Here is a 15966-nt window from a genome sequence, read left to right on the forward strand (position 1 = left end):
TTCTGTGAAAAGTGCCCCTGGCCCTCTGATTGGTGAATTGAGCTGACCTGGGCCCCAGGGATCAGGCCCAGAACTGAACAACCTGAAGCAGAGTTGGCCTGGAATCTCCACAGTCTCTAGTGCTGCTCCCTTGGACTCATGTGGGTCTGAGGCTGACACACTGGCATAACCAGGAAGTGGGGATAGAGAGGAGGGAGGACGAGTCCCTCTTCTTTGGGAACAGCCAGCAGAAAGCTATTTTACTCAGGTCCGAACCATGGCAAAATTCCAGAGGGCTCTAAATTTATGCTTTGGGGTTTTATTTGTAACTAAGTCAGAAATGATGAGGGAAACAAAGGGAAGAAAAATGCAGTTTAAATTAAATCTCCTTATACCTTGCAGCCCACTGGTAGATATCAGAGACATGCAGCGTGTAACATTCCTCCAGAATTTTATGGCTGCCTTAATGCCTTAAAGCTTACATTTCATTAAAAACTAAAAGCAACCTCATCTTCACAATAGCTAAATCTTCAGGGTCCTGTAAGACCCTGCTTTCAGCAGACAGAAATTTCTTAGAAACTTAGTTTATCTTTAACCCTCTTCCCTCCACAAACTTAAAAGTACATAAACAGTCACTCCTCACAATCCCTGTGTGTAGCTCTTTCTGCCCAGGGGTCCTGTCCCTGTGCTAGAACAAAACCACCTTTTTGTACCAAGAATATCTCAAGAATTCTTTCTTAGCTGTTTGCTCATGAACCCCACTTCAAATTTTATCAAGCTACTCCAAGAAGTCTTAGCTGATCTCTTGGCTAAAGAAGAATGGGACACCTTGATTGACTAGTCCAGCTACATGCCAAGCAGAAGGGAGAAGGTCATTGCTAGAAGAATGGAGAATACTTGTCAGAAGGATCATCAGATGCCACCTACATGGATGTTTGTTAAAGCGAATGTTGAACATCAGAAATCTGTGGAATTTCAGATGCAGCAATGTAAATAGTCTGTGTTGGATTGACAGACCTGGAGTTGGCATAGGGCTATTTATAACTCCGTTATGGAGACTTTCGATGGTCTCCCAGCGTTCTCTCAGCCTCTGAACATTTCACTTTAGCAAGAAATTGGGACAGTGGATACTTACGGATGAGGTTTTTGGGGTGATGGTGAGGTTCACAGGGTCCGGAGCCAACAGCCAAGAGAGAATTCTTGAAGATGTCTTTGATGCAAAAAGGTGATCTTACTATAAAGCATGGGGACAGGACCCAACAAAAAGAGCTGCCCTGGGACCAGGAGGAGAGACTGGTTAAATACTAAGGAGTTGGGGGAGGTAAAGTCCAGGGGAACTTTCCAATGGGATTTTCATATGCTAAAGAAGACTCATTGGATACTAGAGGCCTAGCTATTGTCAAGAGAAGGTTGTTTTCCCTCTAGCAACACATTAGCATTAAGAGAGTAGGGAAATTCAGGATAAATGTTTTACTCTGCCAGCCTCAAGTTTTTGTCCACGGGCTGCAGGTCATAAGGAAATTTAGTTCTATCTGCCATTTCCTTCTGCCTGTGTTTCCCACATCACTATGGGTGATGTTGGGGGCTCCAGGAAACGGAGTCTATAGGTTGCTGGAGATTAGGCTATTGATAAGATTGCCTTTTTCTTGGGATTTACTAAGATATTTGTAAATAGATGGAGACTCGGTCCTGCAGGACCATGATCTCTATCAGTTAACCATTTGTTTTTCCCCTTTCCTTTGTTCTTGGGCAGCCAGGAGTGCCTGAGGAATAGCACACAAATCCCACCTGGGTGGGTTGGGAGCCTGTCAGCTTGCCTTATGCTCCCTCATCACTTACATGTATTATATTATGTGCAATTTCAATCTGCTTAATGTGTCAAGGGTAGCAGCACACACTCTTATTTTTAATATCTCTACCCTGAAGCAGACAGTTTCATGTGTCATACACTCATTGCCCAACACATATGAATCATTTCTCTTATGATTTCCACTCCAGGCATACCTCACTTCCAAGCCCCTTGGAATACCTATTTACTCTAGAGAGATTTTTATGATACTATCTAACACTTACTATGTAAGTTACTGTTTTCTTTTTGTCTTGCTTCGTTTTTATTTTGGTTTTTTTTTTGGGGGGGGAGCCATTCACAGGCATCTGTTTGCACAAGAGCAGGGGAGGGGCAGAGAAAGAGGAAGAGAAAATCTTAGCAATCCAGGTCTAGCACAAGGTCCTACAACACTGGCCTCAATCTCGTGACCTGAGCTGAAATCAAGAGTCAGACACTTAACCGACTGAACTACTCAGGCAACCCTGTAGGTTACTGTTTTAACGATTTCCTAATTTCATTAATCCTCACCACACTTATAGGTTGTAATTACTATTATAACTAGTCTTCACATGAACAAAACGAGGCATCATAAAGGTTCAGTAATGTGTAGTTAACGAGTAGTAAAACTAGAGCATAAGCCCAGCAAACTGATTAATTCAAAATTTATTCTCAGAACCATGAAAATATAGGGTCTCTTCTCATTGATATAATTTGAGGTATGTGAGAAGAACATTTGCTTTAAGAACCTGAGAGCAGCATTTGGGTGGCTAAGTCAGTTAAGCGTCTGACTCCTGATTTTAGGTCAAGGCATGATCTCACAGTTTGTGATTTCAAGCTCCAAGTCAGGCTCTGTGCTGACAGTGCAGAGCCTGCTTGGGATCCTTTCTCTCTCTCCCTTTCTGCCCCTCCCCAGCTCTGCTTCCTCTCCCTCTCTGTCTCTCTCTCACACAGAATAAATAAGTAAACAAACAGACAAACAAAAAAGAACAAGAACCTCAGATTTCAAGACTTTAAGATTCTTCTATAAACCTTAGAATAACATATTTTATGAATACATTTTAAATTCTGCAAAATCGAATGTTACTTTGTTAAAGTAATGTGGTAATATCCCTAATGACCTGAAGGCAAACAAAATAATTTAGAATTAATCCAGCAAACACTGAAAGGATGGTTTTGCTCATTTTTTATTGAAAATATTTACATGAAGATATATTCTTGCATTTATACATTGCAACAGGACAGTTCATATGGATAAAAATTAAAATGAGATTTCCCATTATATTTGTATTCCAAATTATTATGCTTTATAATGTGCATTTATTTGTATAAATTCATTTGGATATATTAAATACTACATCATTTACAAATAAGAAAAGTGAAGATCCCATAAATTTCTCAAATGATATTTAAAAGTGTTGTTTGATAAATATGGCACTATTTCGAACTGGAAACAGAACCAAGTATGGTCTACCATCTCAGCAGGAAAATTTAGTTTCCCCAAGACAAAGGGCTTCTTATTGAACCTGTAAGATTTAAAATAATAATTGTAAGGGTTGCATTTGGCATGTAAACCAGTCAATCTGTTAGGCAATCCATTAAGAATTATTAGGTATGTGGATATTCATGTTAAGGACCCACTGAGGTTCAAAGATTGTTTTGACCTTTTATGTCACTGCTCAAGGTCATCTCTACTTCACATTATCTTTCCTTACTTACGTGCTTCCAAGGTCTAAAACTAAGCATTCCCTATCTCAGACTGAAACTGCATTATCTAACTTTTTTCACTACCCCCAACCACCGAAACAGTTCTCAGAGAGATCTTTGGTCACTAAATGCCTTCTCATTCACAGCCAATTATGTTGCACATATGACTTCCTGCCTGACCTAGATTTCAACACAGCCCCTCCATTTCCAGTTTCCCAATACCAGATCATGCCTACTGCCTGATTCCCTAAGCCTGCTCTCAGATTACGGAACAAAGTTACTGGACACCAGTGTACCTGGTCTGACCATTGTGGATAGCTTGGAGATTGGTGGGAATTGCCACTCTATTGATTTAGGTGGGGGCAATGGGACTGAAGAAAGGAAAATTATCTGGTCAGCCTTGCAGCCATCCAGTTTCACATGGGCATATCATTAGGATCTTAAGTTAATGAAGAAGACTCTGATCGGATTTGTCTTGTTCTGGCTGGATTTCAAATTCAGGAAGCTTAATTAGAATGGAAATTATTTTCTCTTGAGAGATTACACTCTGAAATATTTCAAGTGACATTTGGTGGATCTGCTTCTGATTTATTTCGATAGGCTCCATCAAGAAATCTTTTGATGTAGAACATTATGTCTGGACCCTTTTATTTACACTAGGATATTCTAATGTGTTACATCTGTTGGGGTCAAAGAAATCTTGAAATCTGAGTGGATCTGATGTCATGCAGTCTGCATTAGCTTTACAGTCCCAAAATGGAAACTAGTATCTATATACCAACATAACTTATTTGAATATTTTATGAAGACTTTATCCCCTGTATTAGAGAATACTTTTAAAGCAAATTGGCATTATCTAGTCTTTATTTAAAATAGAATAAAACTTCAGATTGACTGTGATTTCCACTGGCTTTCCAAAGGAACTTTTATTAGAATAAATGTCCCAGCATTCCAGCCTCATCACTACCACCTTTGAAACATCTACTGATTCTGATTTTCCCTGTCTTTCTTATAATTCCTTATTCCTTTTAACATCATTATTTCCTTCCTCCATGCTTTATATTGTTCCAAAATGAGTTCCAGTTGCCTTTTCTGTTGTTGATGATACTGGGATCCATTTATGCCCCAGTCACTAGGCATCTTTGTCCCCTAAGTCCCCTTGAAGACTCCTGATCAAACTGTTTCTGCAGTTTTTGCAAACTACAAATTTCTTGCTTCTACTGATATTGACAATGAATTATCTACCCCTTAAAATGCTATATTCCCTGTGCTTAATGTGTAGGAAGTGTTTGACATGAGTTAATTAAATAACTGAATGAATAAATACATCACATTTGTTAATCTCAGCTATTTTCTGGTCCCCTACCTGTGACTGCAGTGGTCTCTTCTCTCCCTGATTAGTTTCCTGCTACTACGTTTGGTTTCTGCTTCCTAAAACTACTCATGTTATGTCGTTATTATTACTTTCTAGTGCACTTTCTGACTATATCAGTCTTCTTTCTCTCCCATTTCTATCAATCCTTGGCCACAACTGGTAATCCTGTTGAGGTTGAAATTCGGCTGTGACTTCCTTAGATCTGTCTGTCTCCTATCTCTAGAAAAGTACACCTAGATGGCATTTACATACAGTAGATCCCTGGTGATCTGAGCAAAATTTGTTCCAGAAAAGTAGGGATATCCATGTTCAGGAAAGTCTTAGAAGTGGAAAAAAAGGTGGGGAGTTAAAACCACTCAAAGAAACTTGGCTGTAAAAGAAAAGAAAATAAGAGTGCAACTAGAAGGGAAAACAAGTATGACAAAAGGCTTTTTAAATAAAATAAATTCAAATACTGTTATAAGCTGTGAGGAAAGAACCTAAGAGAGGAAGATATTGAAAACACTGAAGGCAGAGGTGTGGCCTTGAAATCAAGCACAGTGTTGGAGGATATGGAAAAACATGAGTGCTAAAGTATAAGCAGAAGTATTAGCTGAAAACAAAAGTAATTTCTTTTATTGAGGCAAGTGGAAAGGAATAAGAATGAGTATGGGTAACTGTAGAGAGATAAGAATCCTCAATTTTCATTTTAAATAGGAATAAAGGTCATCTGCCAAAATAAGTCAGTAGCAAAGAGAAGACCGGAGGAGAGGATAGAGACGTAGAATCATCAGTTACCTTTTTCTTTTTTTTTTTTTTTAATGAGATTATCCAAATATTCTGGATATAGTAAAATATATACCCTCATTGCCGGCAGCACTGTAAATTGGCAAAATGTTTTTGGAAATAAATTTGACCTCAAAAATATTCATATATTGGGATCTATTAACTTCGCTTCTAATAAAATAATTGAAAATACAGTTTAGGTACAAAGATGTTCATTGCAAAGTTGCTCATGGGGAAAAAAACTGGAAACAACCTAATTGTCCAATGATAGACATGTAGCTCTATAAGGAAATGAGTCATAATTAATTACTTATAAATACATAAATCAAAATAATTATTAATTAAATAATTATGGTATGTCCACACAATAGAAATCTATGCAGACATTTAAATAATGTTTATCAAGAGTATTTAATTTCATGGAGAATTTCTGTCATGAAAAATAAATCTAGTGACTTTTCTATGTTAATTAAATATGCCATAGGCTAAATATAAAAAGAAAATGAATATAAAGATAGCAATATGTAGAATTATTCTTACATTTTTATTTATACTTTCCAGTATTTTCTAATTTTTCTATCTTCATCATCAAAAACACATATTAAATATTTTTTTAAAACTTTGGTAAATTGTTAAGAATAGTATGGGAGAGGAGACACAAGAGGAATAGTTTCTAAGTAAAAATAAAAATGAAGATAAAGTGGGCAAAATAAATTGTGGACTCCTGGAATTCAGCTAATTAACAACATTGGATATTCTCTGAGTCAGCATTGCAGAAGTACAAAATGAAGATTGCAAATTTGGGCCTCAGATATGTTAAACATTTAAAAATGTGTGATTTCAGATAAAAGCTATACATTTGCATTTCTGGTTCTTCTTGAAAAAAAATAAAATGCAAGTTCAGCGAACACTGGGCCTCCATATTTATACAGTAATAGGCCCTGGACATGTGCTAGGGCTGTCCTCCTTAGGTGAATTATGTGACTCCAGTTATCCACAATCTTCACCTTATACTCCATTGTTTTCCTGACAATGAGATTAAATGTCAGTTGCCTTTTGTTCATCATTGTGCTTTTCTATATGTGTATTTTTTTTACAGTAAATAAGTGTTGACAGCAAATAAATAATTTTGTTACTATGTCTATTGAAACTAGAATCAAATAGATGTATTATCTGTGGAACATTGAGCTAGAAGATTAAGGGTACATTTTAATATTCAGATTCAGTCTTTACTTTCAGGGGATTATCCACACATATATAAAATAGGATAAGGATATGTTCTAGCAACATCATGACAATATAAAAAATAAGTTACATATGGCAGAAAAGGAAGAGCTTTCTATAGGTTGGAGTAGTGCTTAGTGAAAGAAGGAAAATTGAACCATGTGGAATTGGGTGAGAATCCCGAATGAGAGGGGGATAGCAAAGATGAGAGACTGGAGACTTTCTCAGGGACAGGGGAATTAGTGTTACTGCCAAGGTTCATTTTGGGGAAGAGTGACTAAAAGTTCCAGAAAAGTGAGTTAAGGAAGTTAGTATTTTGAAATTCAGGAAGAGGAATGTGGAAGTTTATTCTTTGAGGAAGCTATTGTGCTCTTGAACACAAGAAGTCAGTGTTTCTAGAAGTCTAATTTGGAAAGAAAGTGATTTGAAGGAAGAGATTAGAGAAAGATGAGAATTAAGTGAAACAATCTATATTTATTCACAGTCAACAAGTTCTTATAGAGCACCTGTTACAAGAGGCTCTCTGTTAGGCCCTAGGGATACACAATCATCAAATTCCTTGACCTCAAAGATATATTCAAATGGACATAGATACTGAACATGTATATAAGTAGGTACAGCATGGCAACAGAATAAAGGGATTTGTGTGGACAGGATCCTACTGGAGTTAATGTGATCAGAGGAAACCTCTCTGAGAAGCGCCAATGATTTGAGTCTTCAGTGATGACCATGAGACTGTATGTGAGAAGAGTATTAGAGTCAGAAGAAATAACAAGCACAAAGGTCCCAAGAGGAAATGAGCATGGTGTGTTTAAGGGACAAAAAAAGAAAAAAAAAACCAAAAAACAAAAAAATAAGGCTGCAGAAATGTAGTCAGTAAGTACATTAGGATAGGAGAAAGGGTGAGAGAGGTAAGCAAGAACCAGATTATGTAGGGACTTGCTGGCCATGTTAAGGACTTGGACAATCTTCTCATTGACCTGTGAAGCCACTAAAGGGCAGAATGACACAATAGGACTTACTCTTTGGAAAGAGTACTTTGGTAATATGAAGAAGGGACCACAAGAGGACAAGAATGGACTGAGGAGACCCGTAAGAAGGGCAACAAGCAATAGAACAAAAGAGAAGTAAAAGTGGCTTAGATCACGGTTTATCAGTACAAGTGGTTTCAAGTTGTCAGGTTTGAATATATTTAGGAAGAAGCACTCATAGGACTTAGTAATAGATTGGAAATGGAATATAAGAATAAAGGGAAATTTTTAATTGGTTGTGGTTCTGAGCAACTGAGTTTGGGCATTTCTGAAATAATGAAAACAAGGGAAAACAGTGTTGTGGCAGTATATAGAAGTAAGATTTCTATTTAGAAAATCTTAAGCTTGATATGTCCATTATATTTCCAAAGAGAGACAAATGTACAAGGAAGCACTTAGATATGTAAGTCTGGAGCTCAACAAAGGTTAAGAATGGAGATGTGCACTTAGGAGTAATCTGGTGGTATTTAAAGCCATGGTTTCTGAGCAGAATCACCAGAACAAAGAAAAGCCAAGAAGAAAGTCCTAACATAACTCACCATTTTGAATTTGGCAAAGTGGTGGATTAAAGCTCAGATATGTCTAATTAAATCAGATCCTTTTAACAATATCCTAGAAAATAAATCTCTGGAGATTCTCATTTAAATGCTAATTTAAAGATCAACAATATTCTTTTTTTCCAGACAGTAAAAATGTATTTATTTGTTTGAAACAAAATTATATATATTGTATTATTTTTCTTCTTTCACTCTATATGATGTTACAGCATACACACAACTTCCTAAATAATATAGAATGGAAGACAATTTGCAGACTAGTACAGAGAGCAAGGTAGGGTGCATCTGGGATTTTATGAAGATGAAGGATAAGGTTTTCTTTATTTTTTTATTTTTTCCTTCATGATAGTATAGAAGTGATATATATGTGTGTATGTGTGTATGTGTATACATATATATATATGGGAAATGCTGAGTCTTATTATTTGATTCTATGTATTTTATTTTTGTTTCAGAAAAGTATTTAAATTCTAGTTACTTAAAATATAGTGTAATAGGTACTATTGGTTTCAGGAGTAGAATTTAATGATTCATCACTTACATATATAATATTCTCTAAGTCATTATTGGCTGGCCAAAAAAAATGCTTCTATGTTCTTTTAAAACATATTGACTACCTACTTCTTAAGACCTGTAAACTTTAAAGTGGCCTAGTCAACAGTCTGCTCCCTCAATAAGCTGATGCCTTTTAAATCTTTTCTCATTTACAAGGGAATAAGAAGAAGCCATAGTGACTTCCTATTTTAGGCTGTGATGTAGCAAACCAATTAGGGAAAAGTTTGATTTTTTTTTTTTAAAGAATACATACAGCTATGGGGGGGGGGAAGTGTGTGTGTCTGAGTATATGGGTATTTGTGTCTGTGGGCAAGAATTTAAACAGACTTTTAGAATCACTGAAGTCAAGAAAAATTGTACTTTATAACCTTAAATTTCACCCTGATCATTTAAAATAATTTTATGAGAACCCTGTTTAAAAGACAAATATGTTTATTTGTTTAAATAATACTAGTTTAAAAATACTATTGGCTTAAAAATACTAGTGTAATTCCAAATTTAATACTCAAAAATGATGATGATGATGATGGTGATGATGATGATCGTGGTGATGGTGATGGTGATGATGGTGATGGTAGTGATGATGATGATGATGGTGGTGATGGTGATGATGGTGATGGTGATGATGGTGATGGTGATGATGATGGTGATGGTGATGATGTGGTGGTGGTAGTCGTGGTCATAATCTTTGTGTTTATTTTTGAGAGAGAAAGAGAGACAGAACATGAGCAGGGGAGGGGCAGCAAGAGAGGGAGACACAGAATTTGGAGCAGGCTATAGGCTCTGAGCTGTCAGCACAGAGCCTGACACAAGGCTTGAATTGACGAACTGTGAGATCATGACCTGAGGCTGAGCTGAAGTCAGACACTTAACCAACTGAGCCACCCAGGTGCCCTCTTTTTAAAATTTGTTTAATGTTTATTTATTTTTGAGAGAGAGAGAGAGACAGAGACAGTGCATGAGCAGGAGAGGGGCAGACTGAGGGGAGACACAGAATCTGAAGCAGTCTCCAGGCTCTGAGCTGTCACTACAGAGACCAAAACGGGGCTTGAACTCAGGAACCATGAGATCATGACCTAAGCCAAAGTCAGATGCTTAACCAACTGAGCCACCCAAGTGCTGCTCATCAAAGTTTTTATCATAAGCAATTGAAGGACATAAAATACCCAACTACAACTACAGTGGTCAAGACCCATAGTTTTTTAAAGTGTAACATTAATTCCTTCAAAGTTTTAGTAGAGGTTAGCCACAAAATGAAGATAGGCAGGGCATTATGAAAGAAAATAAACATGGAAAGTGTTAAGGTAAAGTTAAAGGGACTTTTAAATTATAGTACATATAGGAATCTTTAATATGCTAATATGCTTTGTGATTTTCCAAGAAAGAGATCTGTGTATACAGCCCTTTAACTAGAGCCCTTGACTAGAACTTCTAGTCAAGGCAATCCAGGAAAAGTGGCAAAAATAGCATTATATGAGGGACAAGGCTGAAGAAATATTACAAGAATTTGATGACATGAAGAATAGATTCAAATGAATTGTAATATGTTGCTATTTAAATTTGTGTTTTTGTGTATAGAATTATCATTGCTATCCAATGACTTAAAAGAGCCTCACAGCACCAAGTAATATAATAAGGGATTACTGAGCTGGTTATGAGGAGATTGAATTTTAATTCCTATTTTAATCATCTTCTTGATCTAATCACAGAACACCTCTGAGGTCTCACTGATTCATTCATTACTTCAGGGAACACTGAATGTCTCTGTTATAAGAAACATTGTTCTAGCTGCTAGGGATATAGCAATGAACAAGAAAGATCAAGTCCTTAACATCATAGAACTTACATTTTAGTATGGAAGACAGACAGTAAATATATATTTATAATTTATATTATATTTATTTATTGTATACATTTATATATATATATATATATATATATATATATATATATATATATTGTTTACAGGCAGTAAATATTTCAGCTGATTTTAGACAACATGAAGAAAAATGTTGGATAAGGTGTTACAAAGTGAAAGAGGGGAGTAAGGGTTAGTTACTTTCTCTACAAAATGAGGAGGCTGAACTCCACTAGTAATTTTCACAGTTTTTAAGTAATTACATGTAACAAAGACCAAACAAATTAACTTTTCAACTTTCCCAAATAAAGTTTATCATTCTTATTTAACAAGAAGGTAAGAGGGAGGCAGTTTAGGACTGGTAGAATGTTTAATGATGTCACTACAGTCCTGGGTACTTTCAGTGTTTCACTCACTGTGCTTAGGGTATAGCTTTTATGCTCATGGCCATTATGCAAAACAGCTGTTTCACATTCATGTTCCAGGCATAGCAAAGAAAGAAGAAGGAATGAAGAGTAGTGTCTGCATTAGGAAAGTGACTTCCTTAGAAATCCCCAGGAGAAACCCCTTTCATCTTTAGGGAGGCTGGGAAACATGAATATTTTTCAGCTGACTGAGTGCCTCTGCTGAAAAATATTCAGCTATCCTGAACAGGACTGACTAGAAATTGAATAAGCAACTAGTATGCTGTATTGCTTAGGGGACAAATGTATGTCTACTTCAGCATCCAAAGTACTCTCATAATAATAATAATATTGAATATTGCAAAACAATATTCATACTGTTATTCAGCATAAAACTAGGGAAATATTAATAATAATATAATAAATCCAGAGATGGGTAAATCCTTCTCATCTATAACTCCTAAGAAACTCCTAAGGAACACAAAAAGCAGTATTCATTCTTCAGCTGTCTGTACACATTCTAATCTCACAGACAGCTAGAGAATACAAAACTCATCTACAAGGGATTATATGTACTATTAGTTAGATATACTGCTTAGTTATGCTAGGATATATTTTAATTATGTTTATAGAAGCATTCTAAAATATAGTTTATACAAAATGCTTTTATTTTATCAATTTATGAATATTCAATTACTTCTTCTAAGATTTAAATCTTATCATGCCTAAATCTTCTACAAACTATCTTTCAAAAGACAAAGACATTACCTACTGACTTGATAATTTCATTTCTTTTTTAAAAAAAATTTTTTAACGTTTTATTTATTTTTGAGACAGGGAGAGACAGAGCATGAATGTGGGAGGGTCAGAGAGAGAGGGAGACACAGAATCCGAAACAGGGTCCAGGCTCTGAGCTGTCAGCACAGAGCCCGACACGGGGCTCGAACTCACGGACCGCGAGATCATGACCTGAGCCGAAGTTGGCCCCTTAACCGACTGAGCCACCCAGGCACCCCGATAATTTCATTTCTAAGGAAATACCTTAAAGAAATAGTCCTCATAATAGAAAAGGCTTTATTCATGAAAATTTTCACTGGATAATTATACATATTTAATTTGGAAGCGTTATAATTATCACTATAATACAGTGCAGAACAGAGTGAAAAATAAACATTAAATAATAAAGGATTATAAGGGTGTGGATTATATTGGGCATTTTTAAATGTAGTCAAGTTTTAACTAACTTTTATTTTAGAACAGCTTTAGATTTAGAAAATTGAGATCATACAAACAGTTCTTGGATGTAATTTGTCTGATGTTTTTCTCACGATTAGACTAGAGTTATGGCTTTTGAGAGAAAAATCAGAGGTACAATGTCAATTTCATGACAGCATATCAGAGGTACATACATACTATCAATATGATTTATGACTGGTGATGTTGAACTTGATCATTTGGCTCAAATAATGTTTATTAGTTTACTGTAAGGTTACTTACCTCTCACTTTTTAAGTATTCTTTGTAAGAATGTGACTACTATGCACAGCCATACTTAAGGAATAATCACACTGCCTCTCCTTTACGGTGGAACATCTTCATAAATTATAAAATTTCTGCATTAGAGATTTTTTTTCTCCCCATTTATTAATTTATTCAATTATTTACTTATATCAGTATAAACTCATAGGTACTTTCTTTATACTTTGAGTTATAATCAAATAATACTATATTTTGTTGTCAATTTTTTCTAGCTTTGCCCATTTAGGAGATCTTTCAGTTGGCTCCCATGCCCCTCTGCCATTCCCCCATCAATGTGGGTTTGGGTTTGCTAATTTTTTGTCTCTTTGTGTGTGTGTCTTCAAGCACTCCCTTACTTTCTAGAATATAAAGATGAACTTCAAACTCATCTTGAATAGTTCCTTCTCTAGTTCTAGAAACACCTGTCTCCAAGGAGCTTTGGTATTAGAAAATATCAAGTATTGAATGGCATTAGAAATCAAGATTGGGGGGTGCCTGAGTGGTTCAGTCAGTTAAGCTTGGCTCAGATCACGATCTCACAGCTGGTGGGTTCAAGCCCTTGTCAGGTTTCTGTGCTGACAGCTCCTACCCTGAAGCCTGCTTCAGATTCTGTGTCTCCTTCCACCCCACCCCCCCTTCACACTCTCTCTCTCTCTCTCAAAAATAAAATAAAACGTTAAAAAGAAAAAAGAATAAATCAAGATTGGGTGTTAGATGTACTAATTAGTGCTAGGCTGTCTTTTCTGTTTTTAGGCCCTCTCAGCTGACAGAGCAAATATATGTATATACACAGATCTACAATGTTTCCATACATAATTGCCTACACATGAATGCTTACTAATGTCTCCAACTCTTATCCATTACCATACAGATCATTCTAGCCTCCTGTCCTCAGTAATCTATAAATTGCCAATCCACCAGTGAGAAACTTGGCTTCTCTCCCTTATAATTCATTCACATATCATTCAATTCCAATATACAGATACAGAAATATCATATTGCTTAACAGACAGAGTCACCCAGGCGCCCCCAGACTCAGACATTCTTAATGTCTTTGCACCTTACAGGAACCCTATCTTTGTTAGAGATATTAACATTAAACAATATATTAACATTAATCTTAGCTTATGCTTTCAATGCTCATTAAAGAACAGTGATTTCTCAAACCTTTTAAGAACTTGGACTGCACAAATTCTTAACGTGAATTTGATGGGGAAAAAAGAAACTTTATTGATGACAGTCCAGTGCTTATGTATTTTTCCTTGTGTCTTTGGTGTTAGAATCCACTAATTTCCAAATTTACTTGTATTAGCACCTTTTTCCAATCTCTATCAGAGAGACTGTTTCATACAATTATGGTAAATTTCTATTCTTTTGTCACAGTCTACATTGCTTCCTGAAATCCCATGATCTTCTAAATGATTTGTTAATAAAAATAATTTGCCTATATATTAAAGTGCACTCTTGGTGTTATAAAGGTCTATAGGTTTTGACAGATCTATAATCTCACAACTCCATCATTACAGCATCACACATGAATAGTACTGTGGTTTAAAAACAAACAAACAAACAAAAACCAACTAACTTCACCTACTTATCCCGACTCTGTCTCTTCCTGAACTCCTGGCAACCACTGATCTTTTTTTCTATAGTTTTTCAGAATGCAATATAATTGTGATCTTACAGTATATAAACTGCTAAAATTAGCTTATTTCACTTAGAATTGCATTAAAAGTTTATCCATATCTTTTCATGGCTTGATAGCTTACCAATTTTTATTGGTAAGTAATATTTTATCATAGGAATATAGCAGAATTTCTTTATACATTCACCAAATTGAAGGATATCTTGATTGTTGCCAATTTTTGGTGATTATTAATAAAGCTGCTGTAAACATTTGCCTGTAGGTTTTTGTGTGGATATAAGTTTTCAATTCAGTTGGAGAAGTACCTAGGAGCACAATAACTGGGTTATATGATAACACTATGTTTAGCTTTGTAAGAAACTGTCTGTCTTTTTTTTTTATGTTTATTTATATTTGAGAGAGAGAGAGAGAGCGCGCACAAGCAGGTGGGGGGCAGAGAGACTGAGACAGAATTTGAAGCAGGCTCCAGGCTCCAAGCTATCAGCACAGAACCTGATGTGGGGCTCGAACTCATGAGGTGTGAGAACATGACCTGGGCCAAAGTCAGACACTCAACCAGGTGCCCCTGAAACTGCCTGTCTTCTGAAGTAGCTGTATCATTTTTGCATTCCTACTGGCAAAGGATGAGAGTTCCTGTTTGTCTGCATCCTTACTAGCATTTGATATTGTCAGTTTGGGGAATTTAGCCATTTTAATAGGCGCTTAGTGATATCTGTTGCTGTTTTAATTTATATTCACTAGTGAGGAGTGATGTTGATAGTCTTTTTGTATGCTTACTTGCTATCTGTATATCTTCTTTGGTGAGATGTTTATTGAGATCTTTTAGATGTTTAATTGGGTTGTTTTTTGGTTTGTTTTGTTTTTTGAGTTTTAGAAATTCTTTGTATGTTTTGGATATAACTTCTTCATAAGATGTATGTCTTAAAATATTTTATCATAGTCCATGACTTATTAGTTTAATTTGTTAGTAGTGTCTTTTCACAGAGCAGAATTTCTGAATTATAATAATATTCAACTTACCAATATTTTTCTTTCATGGATTGTGCTTTTGGTGCTGTATCTAAAAACCCATCACCAAACTCAAGGTCATCTAATTTTCCAACATATGGTCTTCTGTTGATCTTTGCGTCTATTGTTATCCTGAAATTACACTGTCTTGATTACTGCAGTGTAGTCTTGGGATAAGTAAGTCTTAAAGTCAGGTAACATCAGTCTGCCAACTTCATTCTTCCTCAGTCTTCTGTTGGCTATTCTGGGCCTTTTGCCTTTCTGTAAAAACTTAAATATCAATTTGTAAATATCCACAAAATAGCTTGTTGGGATTTTGATTGGGATTGTGCTGAATCCATAGATCAAGTTGGAAAAAAGTGACATTTTCAGGTATTGGAAAATGAAAATCTATTCATTGACTTAGATCTTCTTTGATTTCTTTCATCAGATTTTTGAGTTTTTTCTACATAGAGACCCTTCACATATTTTGTTGGATTTATAGTTCAGTATGTCCATTTTTTTGGTGCTAATACA

General features: G+C 35.8%; 1 long non-coding RNA gene across 6 annotated transcripts in view; it reads right to left on the reverse strand.

The window, feature by feature from the left end:
* Positions 1-2983: 2983 nt before the first annotated feature.
* The window catches only part of LOC106989070 (uncharacterized), a 54697-nt gene continuing 41714 nt past the window's right edge, over positions 2984-15966 (reverse strand). For 5 of the 6 annotated variants that reach the window (XR_008299170.1, XR_008299167.1, XR_008299168.1 and 2 more), the window contains one exon: positions 2984-3320. This is a non-coding gene — a long non-coding RNA (uncharacterized LOC106989070). Of the gene's footprint in view, positions 3331-15966 lie in introns of all 6 variants that reach the window. The other variant, XR_001432457.3, reaches the window with a different exon arrangement.

The sequence above is a fragment of the Acinonyx jubatus genome, chromosome B3 (genome assembly GCF_027475565.1).
Source record: "Acinonyx jubatus isolate Ajub_Pintada_27869175 chromosome B3, VMU_Ajub_asm_v1.0, whole genome shotgun sequence".
Lineage (NCBI taxonomy): Eukaryota > Metazoa > Chordata > Mammalia > Carnivora > Felidae > Acinonyx > Acinonyx jubatus.